This window comes from Bubalus bubalis, chromosome 4 (genome assembly GCF_019923935.1).
Source record: "Bubalus bubalis isolate 160015118507 breed Murrah chromosome 4, NDDB_SH_1, whole genome shotgun sequence".
NCBI lineage: Eukaryota > Metazoa > Chordata > Mammalia > Artiodactyla > Bovidae > Bubalus > Bubalus bubalis.
The window spans coordinates 128,092,030-128,104,475 of NC_059160.1; positions in this window are offsets into that span (position 1 = coordinate 128,092,030).

The following is a 12,446-nucleotide window of genomic DNA, read 5'->3' on the forward strand; positions in this document are numbered from 1 at the left end:
GGACTTGGCTCATCTGTTTCCCTGTATTCCTCTGGGATGGTCCAGAATTTGGGATAAGTGGGCCCCTGCTGCCCTCTAGGATCTGGAAACAGAGAGCACCTCCCAGACAGATGAGCACTCCAGACAAAGTCAGGAAGCTCCTTGCAGTGATAACCTCGTGCAATGGGTGGACACAGGCCAGCACATCACCAGGGGCACACAGGCTCACCAGGGCCCGTCAGGAGGCAGCCGAGGCTCAGAAAGGTGGAGGGGTACAGCCAGCCAAGTGGGAAATCAGAGCTCCAGGCTGCCACTTCTGCCTCCAGATCTGTGTTCCTCTTACCGTTCTGTAAAACTCCAGTAATAACCGATGGGCAGTTCCTGAACAAGCTGCCTCACTGGGATTCAGTCCCAGAGAAGAGACGTGGTCCCAGCAATGGGTTTACTCGGTTCTGGAGGGAGCTCTGTGGCCTTTGTGACCCAGCCTCGTGAGCAGTCTCCTCTCCCGTGTTGTGCTTGGGGCTTATGGGTGATTGATGCCAGTTGAGGTTCTCACGGAGGCTCCACGCAAACAGGTAGTGAGTAACATCACAGGTGTTGAGTTTCCCCTGCTCAGCACAGCCAGGCAGATGTAAACAAACAATACATCTTACCGTGACAATGCATTTACAGTGAAAGGCGTCAAGAGGTACAGGCTGCAGTTACCAGATAAGTAAGTCCTGGAAATGTAACATACAGCACAGTGACTCTAGTTAATAATACTGTATTGTCTATTTGGGTATTTTTCTCCCCATTTTTGGCCAAGTCGCATGGTATGCGGGATCTTAGCTCCTCGACCAGGGGTTGAACTCAAGCTCCAGGTTTGGAAGTGCAGAGTCTTAACCACTGGACCAACAGAGAAGTCCCTGTATTGTGTATTTGAGAGCTGCTGAATAGATCTTAAAGATCTTATCACAAGAGAAAACAGAGTTTGTACCAACTGTGGTTACAGATATTAGCTAGACTTACAGTGGTGATCATTTCACAGTATATACAAATGTTGAATCATGTTGTACACCTGAAACCAATAGAATGTTATGTGTCAATTATATCTAAAAATTTTTTTAAATAGCTGTGAAGTTTTGTCAGTAATCTACAAACACTGGGTGGATATTTGAGTAGTAATGAAGAAAATAATATGGCAAAGGGAGTCTAATCATTAACAAAACCCATGCTAAAATTGCTAATTCCCTTACATTTTTGAAGGACTTGTTAACGTTGAGCTGATGATACATTGCCCCAGGGCAAGAGTCCAGTTTCATCTTTGCTGAAACTCTAGCTGAGAAAGTAAATTCTATAAAAATTAAACAAGTGACCAACAACCTCTAGCTTTTCAAAAGAGGAATTATTTCTCAATTGTAACACCAGAGTTTATCACAGGCAGGGAGAGCTTAGGAAATCAAACCATTAAAGGACTAAGCTCAGAGCTGGGATGATCATAAAGCGCTTGACCCTCCTGCTTCATTCCTGGCCCCAGCATTCTGATAAGAGCAGGGGTGGGCAACAGCTGGCCCAAGGGAATAAGACGGGGGGATGAGGGCTGCAATCAGGTAGTAGCCGTAGCAGCAAGTGCAAGAGAGGAGAAGGGAGAGCCACGTGGCCCCAGACAGAGCCAGCTGGGTGGACAGCCAAGGGCTGTTTGAGCCCCTCTGCCCCGGACCCTGCTGACCTGTCGTTCCTTGAGCTCCTGCGCTAGTAGCCTTTTTCCTGAGGTGACTGAAGCATCTCTGTGTCCTTCGCATCCCCCGGGACACTGGGGACCTGGGATTTGATTACTGTAAGAACCTCTTTCATTACTGTAAAACCTCCCGTCTGGCTGTTAGATGTTCTGATGTTGTTACAAGCTGAGTTGTGTCCCCCTAAATCCACCTGCTGAAGTCCCAACCCTCACTACTTCAGAATGGGGCCATATTTGGAGGTATGATCCTTATAGAGGCCATCAGGTTACAATGAGGTCATTAGGGTGGATGCTAACCCAGTTTGACAGGCGTCCCTATCAGTTCAGTTCAGTTCAGTCACTCAGTCGTGTCCGACTCTTTGCCACCCCATGAATGGCAGCACGCCAGGCCTCCCTGTCCACCACCAACTCCCGGAGTTCGCTGAGACTCACGTCCATTGAGTCAGTGATGCCATCCAGCCATCTCATCCTCTGTCGTCCCCTTCTCCTCCTGCCCCCAATCCCTCCCAGCATCAGAGTCTTTTCCAAAGAAGTCAACTCTTCGCATGAGGTGGCCAAAGTACTGGAGTTTCAGCTTTAGCATCATTTCTTCCAAAGAACACCCAGGACTGATCTCCTTTAGAATGGACTGGTTGGATCTCTTTGCAGTCCAAGGGACTCTCAAGAGTCTTCTCCAACACCACAGTTCAAAAGCATCAATTCTTTGGCACTCAGCTTTCTTCACAGTCCAACTCTCACATCCATACATGACCACAGGAAAAACCATAGCCTTGACTAGACCATAGAAAGGGGCAATTTGGACACACACATTGAAAGAATGCCACGTGAATACGAAGATGGCCATCTACAAGCCAGGGAGGGAAGCTGGAACGGATCATTCCCCGACAGCCGTCAGAAGGAACCAGCCCTGCCCACACTTCCACCTCAGACTTCCAGACTCCAGAACTCTGAGACAACAAATGTCTGTTGTCTAAATGGATGTTGTGTGAGCTCTGTTGTGGCAGCCCCAGACGCTGACAGCCAGTGGGGTCCTCTGCCCAGCCCGGGAACTCTCCAACCAACACAGTCCCACATTTTCAACAACTTCAGTTCCAGCCCTTTAATCTCTGGTCCCAAAATGAAACTTCTGATTTTGTCTTTTATTTTTTTTTGTTTTAAATATTTCAGGATGACTGTATATGCAATTTTAAAACTCAGTTTGTACAAACAGGTTTCTATTAAAAGGCAGCAGCTCCCAGCCTCTTGTCTTCCCAGCCCAGTTCCACTGCCCAGAGGTGAAGGGCTCTAATCGTTCCCATGTTTAGCTGTCGGGGACAACTCTCCTGAGCAGAGCGCTGACTTGTGCCCTGTTCCAGGAGCACCCTCACTAAGAGCATCCCTGGAAAATGCCAGAGAAGGTGAAAGAAGATGTCTTCCTAAGGAAGCAGTGAACGTGAAATTGAAAGTGTTAGTCACTCAGTTGGGTCTGACTCTTTGTGACCCCATGGACTAGAGTCCACCAGGCTCCTCTGTCCATACATAGGATTCTCCAGGCAAGAATACTGGAGTGGGTTGTCATTCCCATCTCCAGGAGATCTTCCCAACCCAGGGATGGAACCTGGGTCTCCTGCATTGCAGGCAGATTCTTTACCCGAGAATCTGAGCCACAGGGGAGTTTCATGGGGAAGCAGGGGTGCTATAAATAGCCAGCCAGCTGGCTTGCTAAAGGGACTCGGGTGCTTGCGAATGGGATGCTCAGCCCCCAGTGTTCCATGGCTCCTGTCACAGAGCAAGGACAGGACCCAGAGCAGATGAGATGGCCAGCCTGGAAGCTGTGGGGCAGAAATGATCATTCCACTAGACTATCCTGCCATACCTCTGTGCTTCGTTCCCAGTGCAGTCCCTGGCACAGAGAAGACCCTTGATTTGTAAATATCTGATGCTAATCATGATTGCAGGGAGAGATTATTATAGCTACCCTGACACTTCCATATTTCTATGTGTCAAATAATTAGTTGACAGAGGCTGCTTTTCGTTTTTTTTTGTTGTTGTTGGATTTTTTTATGTACTTTGTTTTGTGAGCTGTTTTATATTTACAGAAAAAATTGAGCAGAAGAAAATGCATTATGAGGATTTTTCTGGTGGTCCAGTGGCTAAGACTCTCTGCTCCCAATATAGGGGGCCTGGGTTTGCTATCTGGGGAACTAGATCCCACATGCTGGACTAAAGGTTCACATACGACAAGGAAGTATGAAGATCCTGCATGCTGCAACTGAGACTCGGTGCAGCCAAAATAAATAGAACATAACAGATCCTATTTTTAAAAAGTACATAGCTCCCATATACCCTTCTCGCATACACACACACATACACACACATTTACCCAATTATTTACATGCATTATTGAACATGGTACACTTGTTATACTAGATGAACCAATATTGACGCACTGTTATTGAATAAAGTCCAATTTACATTAAAGTTCTCTCGTGGTGCTGTACATTCTATGAGTTTGGCCCAGTATAATGACATGTATTCACTAATACAATATCAACACAATAGTTTCATAGCTCTGAAACCCCCCTGCACTCTTACCTATTTATTCATCCCCCCACCTCCCTGGAAACCATTGATTTTTATACTGTCACTATAGTTTTTCCCTTCCAGAATGTTATGTAGTTGGACTATATGTATATATATATATAGGTATATAGTATGTAGACTTTCAGATTGGCTTCTTTCAGTTAGTAACATGCAATTAAGGCTCATCCATATCTTTTCCTGGCTTGATAGCTCATATATTTTTAGCACTAATATTCTACTGTTTGGATATACCAAAGTTTATTGATCCATTCACCTTCTGAAAGACATTTTCATTGTTTCCAAGTTTTGTCAATTATGAATAAGCATTTGTGTACAGGCTTTTGTACTATGGACATAAGTTTTCAACTTCTTTCGATAAATACCAAGGAGCATGATTGCTGGATCATATGGTAGGAGTATATTTATTTGGTATGAAATGATCAAGCTGTCTTCCAAAGTGTCTGTTCCATTGTGAATTCCCACAGAAATTAACAAGAGTCCCTGTTGCTTGACGTCTTTGTCACCATCTGGCATTTTCAATGTTCTGGATTTTGGCCATTCTAATAGCTATATAGTGGTATCTCATCATTGCTTAAATTAAAAATTCCCTAATTATATATGATGCTGAGCATCTTTTCATATGATATTTGTCACCTGTATATCTTCTTTGGTGAGATATATAGATATTTTGCCCATTTTTAAGTCGGGCCATTTGCTTTCTTACTATTGAGTTTTGAGAGTTCTCCGTGTATTTTGGATACTGATGCTTTATCAGATACATGTTTTGCAAATATCTTGTCCCAGTCTACAACTTGTCTTCTCATTCTTGTGAGTCTGTTCTCCTTCCAGATGCTCAGAAGGGCCAATGAGGACAGATACCCAGTGTCTCCAGCGTATATTGTGTGTGCCCACACTCACAGGGCAGCAGGCTGACGTTTGGGGCCACATCTAGGCGGTGGGAGATGGATGGATTGGAGGAATGGATGGAAGTATGTCAGCTTTCATTGTACTAGCTCCATCCATCCATCTGTCCATCCACCCGATACATAAGGTGTGCCCATTACGTACCCTGCCTGATTCCAGGCATTAGGAAAACAAAGATGAGTAAAAACAGAGTCCTCAGCTTGCCTTCTAAAACCACACAGGCCGGTCTGGGAAGTGGAAAAAGAAACAGGTCATTTCAGTGCAGGATGAGAAAGTGCCTGGTAGGTACAGTGTGGGTGGGGAGGACCATTGGAGGGGAGGAGAATCAGGGTGAAGGTCTCACCTACTCTGTGGTCTTCAGGGATCCCCAGGGGAGCACAAGGGAGCATCCCCCTACTGGCTGAGCCTTTTGCAGACGTGCCAGGGGCATTTCATCCCCAGAGGGCAAGGGTCAGACCTCTCCCTACTGCACTCTCACTGTCACGGCCACAGCTTCCTCTTTGTCACTTTCACGTGGCCCCCAAACAGGAACTGCTGCAAAGCCCTGAGCACCTGTTGGTGAAGCAGCTCTGGAGATGGGTAAGGGGGGGCCTTCACACCCGGGGGGGCAGCCAACAGCTCAAGCTTCAGTGCAGCAGCAACGGCCACACTCACAGTCAGCCTAGCTGAGGGCCCTGGGGCGGGCAGTGCCAGATGTATTCCTTCCGGTGTACCCATCATCCTACCCACCCCCTCCCCACAAGGAGACCCTTAGGAAAGTGGTTATCACACACTTGTGAAGGGGAACCAAGCAACTTCCCATTTTCAAGTTTCTGCAACAGGCAACATCGGGGGAATCTTTCCCCATCTCTCTCTACTGAAAGTTCTTTTAGTTGTCAAGGCAATGCAGGCTTCTGGTAAAACCTTCGACAGAATAACAGTAGAGGGTAGTCTAGGCTGAAAAGTTAAAACCCTTCTCGTTAACCCACCACCACATTACTCTCCGCAGAGAGGACCACGGTCACCACTTCTTTGTGTCTCCTTCCCCAAGTGAAAAACATACATATCTCTGGCTGGAGGGAAAAAGGCAGTGGGATAGGGTGTTCTGTGAGCTCCTTCTTCACTTATCTCTACATTTTGGATATTTTTCCGTGTTACTATAGACGACCCAACTTAACCTTTTCATTAATCCCTTGTCTGTTTTTCGAGGCAATGGCTTATGCTCCTAAAAGACCATAAACTAGAACTGGCTGGGGGCTATTGCCCACCATAGTAGCAGAAGAGGCCACGGAACGAAGCGGAAAAAGCATTCGACAGATCGAGCCCAGAATTCCAGTGTGCTCATTGTGTTGCCTTTGTAGATTTCTACACTTCTATGGGCTCAGATGCCACATCCATAAAATGCAGATTACTGTTGATTCAGGTTAAGGGTTGGAGTGTAACAGTTGCTCAAGAATTGTACTGATGAACCTGTTTGCAGGGCAGCAATGGAGACGGAGGCATACAGAACAGACTTGTGGACACAGTGGAAGGAGAGGGTGGGAGGAATTGAGAGACTAGCATGTAAATTACCATATGTGAAATAGATAGCCAGTGGGAATTCTCTGTATGACGCAGGAAACCTGGCGCTCTGTGACAACCTAGAGGGATAGGATGGGGTGGGAGGTGGGAGGGAGGTGCAAGAGGGGGGCACACATGTATGCCTATGGCTGATTCATGTTAATATATGGCAGAAACCAGCACAATGCTGTAAAGCAAGTATCCTCCAAATACAAATAAATACATTTTAAAAATTCCAAAGCTTATATAGTAAAAAAAAAAAAAAAAAGAATTGTAGCTCTTCTTAAATACATGGAGAGACATCCCATGTTGATGGATTAGAAGCCTCAATGTTACTAAAAATTGAGGGTGTGCTTGCTAAGTCACTTCAGATGTGTCTGACTCTTTGCAAGCCTATGGACTGTAGCCCGCCAGGCTCCTCTGTCCATGGGGATTCTCCAGGCAAGAATGCTGGTGTGGGTTGCCACGCCCTCCTCCAGGGGATCTTCCTGCCTCAGGGATCAAACCCGAGTCCCTTACATCTCCTGCATTGGTGGGCAGGTTCTTTACCACTAGTGCCGCTAAGAATTAAGTAATTCTCCCCAAATTGGTCTGTAGATGCAACTCCATCCCCGTCAACATCCCATTGGGCTTTTTTTTTTTTTTTTTAAACCCCTGAATACTTGCAATGGTTCTCACCTGCTGCACTTGGGGCTCATTGAGCTTTGAGTGAGCTGGGCCTTGCGGAGGCTCCGGGATTGGGGTTGTGCACTTGCAGCTACTGTTGGTTTGCCTTCTGCACCCCACGTGCTCCTTAACTTTCAGGAACTCTCACTTTGATAATAATTGAAGTGGGGCCTCTCACACATGTATTTGTCCCTGGGGCTGCTGTAACAAAGAGAATAGCATTTATAGTTTCACAGTTCTGGAGGCCAGAAGTCCAGGGCCAGGGCTGGTTCCTTTTAACCCCTGGGGAGGAATATGCTCCTAGCTCCTGGTGCCCTGATGGTCATATCTGACATTTTGTTGCAGATATACACCTCAATGCCAGCTTCCATTTCACAGTTTTCTCCCCATGTGCCTATCTGTCTCTATAACCAAAGTTCTCTTTTTCATCAGGACACCAGCGCACACTAGATGAAGGCTCACCCGAATGACCTCTTTTGAATCTAATTATCTCTGTAAAGACCTTAACTCCAAACAAGGTCACATTCTGAGGTCCTTGGGATTAGGGTTTCAACATTTCTTTTTGAGGGGACACAATTCAACCCACAATGGGCGGTAAAAGAATTAAAATGATGCTCTACATTTAAAAAATGGATACCCTGGGACTTCCCTGGTGGTCCAGTGGCTAAGGCTCCATATTCCCAATTCAGGGAGCCCGGGTTCGATACCTCTTCAGGGAACTAGATTCCACACGCCTCAACTAAAGATCCTGTGTGCTGCGGCAAAGGTCAAATGTCTCTCTTGCCATGACCAAGACCCAGCGCAGTCCAATAAAAACAAACAATATATTTTTAAAACACCAGGGTTAGTGATAATATTTTGTGTGTGTGTCTATTCTTCAAATGTTCCGTAACATCATGAAATAACTTTTGTTAAATATTAGAGTGATTTATACCGCATGGAAATACCCATTTCTGCCTCTGTTCATACTCTGTCACAGACATGGCATGGATTTGAAAATCAAGGGCAAGGTTTTACTTTAGGAGATTATCTAATAATACACAGACACACCTCTTTCTATTGCCCTTCCTTCACTTGATTACACTTCAGTGATACTGCCTTTTTAAAAAAAAAAAAACAAAAAACTGAAGGTTGGTGGCAATCCTATAGTGAGCAAGACTATGGGGTGCCATTTTTCCAACAGCATTTGTTCACTGAGTCTCTGTCACATTTCGGTAATTCTTGCAGTATTTCAAATCTTTTCATTATTATTATATTTGTTATGATCTGTGATTAGTGATTTTTGATGTTGCTTTAACTCACTGAAGGCTCAGATAATGGTTAGCATACTTTAGCAATAAAATAATTTTTAATTAACCTATGCACATTGTTTTTTAGACATAATACGATTACACACTTAAGAGACCACAGCATAGTGTAAACATGACTTTTATATGCACTGGGAAACCAAAAAAGTCATGTGACTGCTTTAGTACAACATTTGCTTTATTGGAGTGGTCTGGAATGGAATCCCCAGTATCTCCGAGATACATCTATACAAATCCTTCTACTCCAATTGGCTGATAGGATTTCACAGTCCAGAATTTACAGTGAATTAAGAAAATGAATGTGCTTTATTTAGCTTCCACGAGCTCTTGCTTCTCTAGCATGTAGATTTCAGTTAATACCTATGGAATCAGGACTGAGAATTCTTTGTCTCTATTTTCAATTTTTTAAAAATTTGTTTTGTTTTGTTTTTAAATCATTTGGCCTTACTACACAGCATGTGGGATCTTAGTTCCCTGATCAGGGATGAACCCCATGCTCCCTGCATTAGCAGCACGGAGTCCTAACCACTGGACCACCAGCTGCTGGGGCTGCTGCTGCTAAGTCGCTTCAGTCGTGTCTGACTCTGTGCGACCCCATAGACGGCAGCCCACCAGCCTCTGCCATCCCCGGGATTCTCCAGGCAAGAACACTGGAGTGGGCTGCCATTTCCTCCTTCAATGCATGAAAGTGAAAAGTGAAAGTGAAGTGGCTCAGTCGTGTCTGACTCCTAGTGACCCCAGGGACTGCAGCCCACCAGGCTCCTCTGTCCATGGGATTTTCCAGGAAGAGTGCTGGAGTGGGGTGCCATCGTCTTCTCCGCTGGCCCACCAGGGAAGTCCCTATTTTCACTTTTGACAAAGGCTCATTGATGGTAATGGGGGAGATGTTATATTTCAGAACCTGTCTGTTACTTTAGTTTTACAGTTGTTGATTTTGTTTTCCTGGACCTTTGAGGCAGGAGCCAGACTATACACCTGTACCTGGGACCAGGAAAGGAAGACGGGAACTCAAGAAAGCCAGGACAGGCTGCTAGCTCCGTGCTGCTGATGTCTCAGAGCCATGCCCTCTGAGGGCTGGAGAGGACAGGATGAGAGCCATGAGTGGGTGCCAGTCATTCTGGGGGGAACCATGGACCAGTCCTGCCCTTCCTCCTTTCTGCAGGGTAGGCAGAGGTTCAATTCATAAGTAATGCTCATTAGAGGCCTCAGGGGTCAAGTTCTAGGAGTCCTGCCCTTTCTTGTTCCCCTTAAAGAGACCCACTGGACTTCCTGGTGGTCCAGTGGATAAGAATCCACCTGCCAATGCAGGGGACATGGGTTTGATCTCTGGTCCAGGAGGATTCCACATGCTGCAGGGCAACTAAGCCCACGTGCTCCAACTACTGAGTCCACGCACCCTAGGGCCTGTGCTCTAGAGAAGCCACGCCAATGAGAAACCTGAACCCTGCAACTAGAGAGCAGCACCTGCTCACTACAACTAGAGAAAGCCCAAGCGCAGCGGTGGAGACCCAGGACAGTCATAAATAAATAAATAAAATTATTTTTAAAAAGAAGAGTGGCCCACTGTGGCTCTGCATGACATTTCCGAGTCCCAGACCTCTGTTCAGTCTCTTCCTGTTTTTTCAGTTTTCACAAAGACTCTGGCATCACTGATGGTCATGGGGGAGATGACATATTTCAGAACCTGTCTGTTACTTCAGTTTTGCCGTTGTTGGTTTTTTTCCTGGACCTTTGAGGCAGGAGCCAAGCTACACACCTGCGCCTAGGACCAGGAAAGGAAAATAGGAACTCAAGAAAGCCTTTGTGAAAACCGAAAATAGGGACTTCCTGGTTGCCCACTCTTCCTTTATCTGCTTTGTAAACTCCTCTTTCCCTTCAAGATTCAGCTCAGGCATGGCCCTCCCCATCCTCCTGTTTATCTCTTCCCCCTGCCTCACCCCCAGCATCTGGCACAACACAGGTGCTCAACGAATGCATATGTTGAATGCATAGGATGAATGAACTTTCAGGCGAGGTGAGTGGATTATGGAGACAGCATGGACTCCTGGCACTGGAGAGAGGTCCATTTACATCTGAGACCTGAAATGTACCAACGGGGAGACCTTGAACAAGAGACGTAACCTACTTGTGCCTCGGTGTAATCACACAGGAAACAGGACAGAAGTATTTTACACTGCATTATCCACAGCTTGGCTAAGGTGAAAGCATTATGTGAATTTTTGAGTGCTCTGGCCAATGCCAGAAATAACAACGCTCACAACCAGCACTTCTGTGTTCTTGCTGCACGCAGGCTCTCTCACCTGCTATCCCAGGGAGCCCCACAGCGACTGGGAGAGGGATATTAAAACCCTAAGTTAACAAAGAAGAACATGAAGATTCAGGCAGGTGCAGGGACTTGCCTCAACACATGGCAGACCCAGGCTTTACACAAATCCCTCCCACTCCCTGGTGGCTCAGATGGTAAAGAATCTGCCTGCAATGATGGAGGCCTGGGTTCAATCCCTGGGTTGGGAAGATCTCCTGGAGAAGGGAATGGCAACCCACTCCAGTATTTTCATCTGGAGAATTCCAAGGGCATGGGCTCGCAAAGAGTCCAGCACAACTGAGTGACTAATGATGCCACTCCCAGAAGGCACGTCTGCTTGCCGAGTGGCAGGAAGGGGCACATATCCCAGAACAAGGACCCCAAAGAGCTGGACTCTGATTGGCGATGGCTGAAAGGCTGGCAAACAGCCGCTTACTTATGAATTATTCAAACCAAAACCCCAGTGAACCTCTAAACACACCAAAAGTCACTGTTTATCTCAGATTCACAGTTTATTGCTTCCCCTCTCCCGAAGGATTCTACTCTTGCCTCAATGCTAGAAGGATGTTTCTGCATCAAATCAGGTTATTTCCTGATTTGGTAGGACCAAGTGAACCGGGACACAAAGCAATTTGAAATCTGACCACTTGCCAAGATGTATTTCAGGACAGGCAGAGACCAGGGGACCACTCTTCCTCTTCCTATTTTTCCTGTTGAGTAGAAGGAACCAGGTGCTTCTCAAGGGAGGACAGCCCACCCGCTTGCTTACAGAGTGTGTAGAAGATCCTCTGTGTTGGCCACGTGTGGCAGGACCAAGGATTCAAGTTCTGTGATATACTGCGCAGAGAGCAGGATCCGGCTTGATTTGTGTCTGTCTACATTTTCCAAATAAGAAAACTGAGTAAGGGCCAGGGCAGTGCTAGTTTCAGGGCTTTTAGTATCAGTCAGCCCCAGTGAATGCCAGCTATTCATTGCTGTCTGATGAGTTCTCCCTAACCCTGAGCTGAAAACAATAATCATTTTATTATTGTCTCCTACGTTCATGGGTGTGAACTGGGGTCACTTGAGCTGTGCCCTTGGGGTTGCTGTCAGGCAGTGGCTCGGGTGGGGGGTGGTCTCCTTACCTATACATCTGATAGTTGATGCCTGTCATGGACTAGGACCTCAGGGAGGGCTGCCCTCCCATCTGCCCGTGGCCTCCTTGTGTGGCCTGAACTTCCTCACATTATGGAGGCTGGGTTCCTAGAGAGAGAATCCAGAAGGAACAGAGGGAGGCTGTTCCACCCTGCATAGCCCGGCCTTGGAAATCACACTGCAGCTCCTCTGTAGTCAGTTTTCCCGTCTCCCAATTCAGAGAGGGGACATGAGCCTGCTTCTCAATGGGAGGAATGTCAACATTACATCAACGCAACAACACGTCAACACAGCATCACGTCAACACAACTCT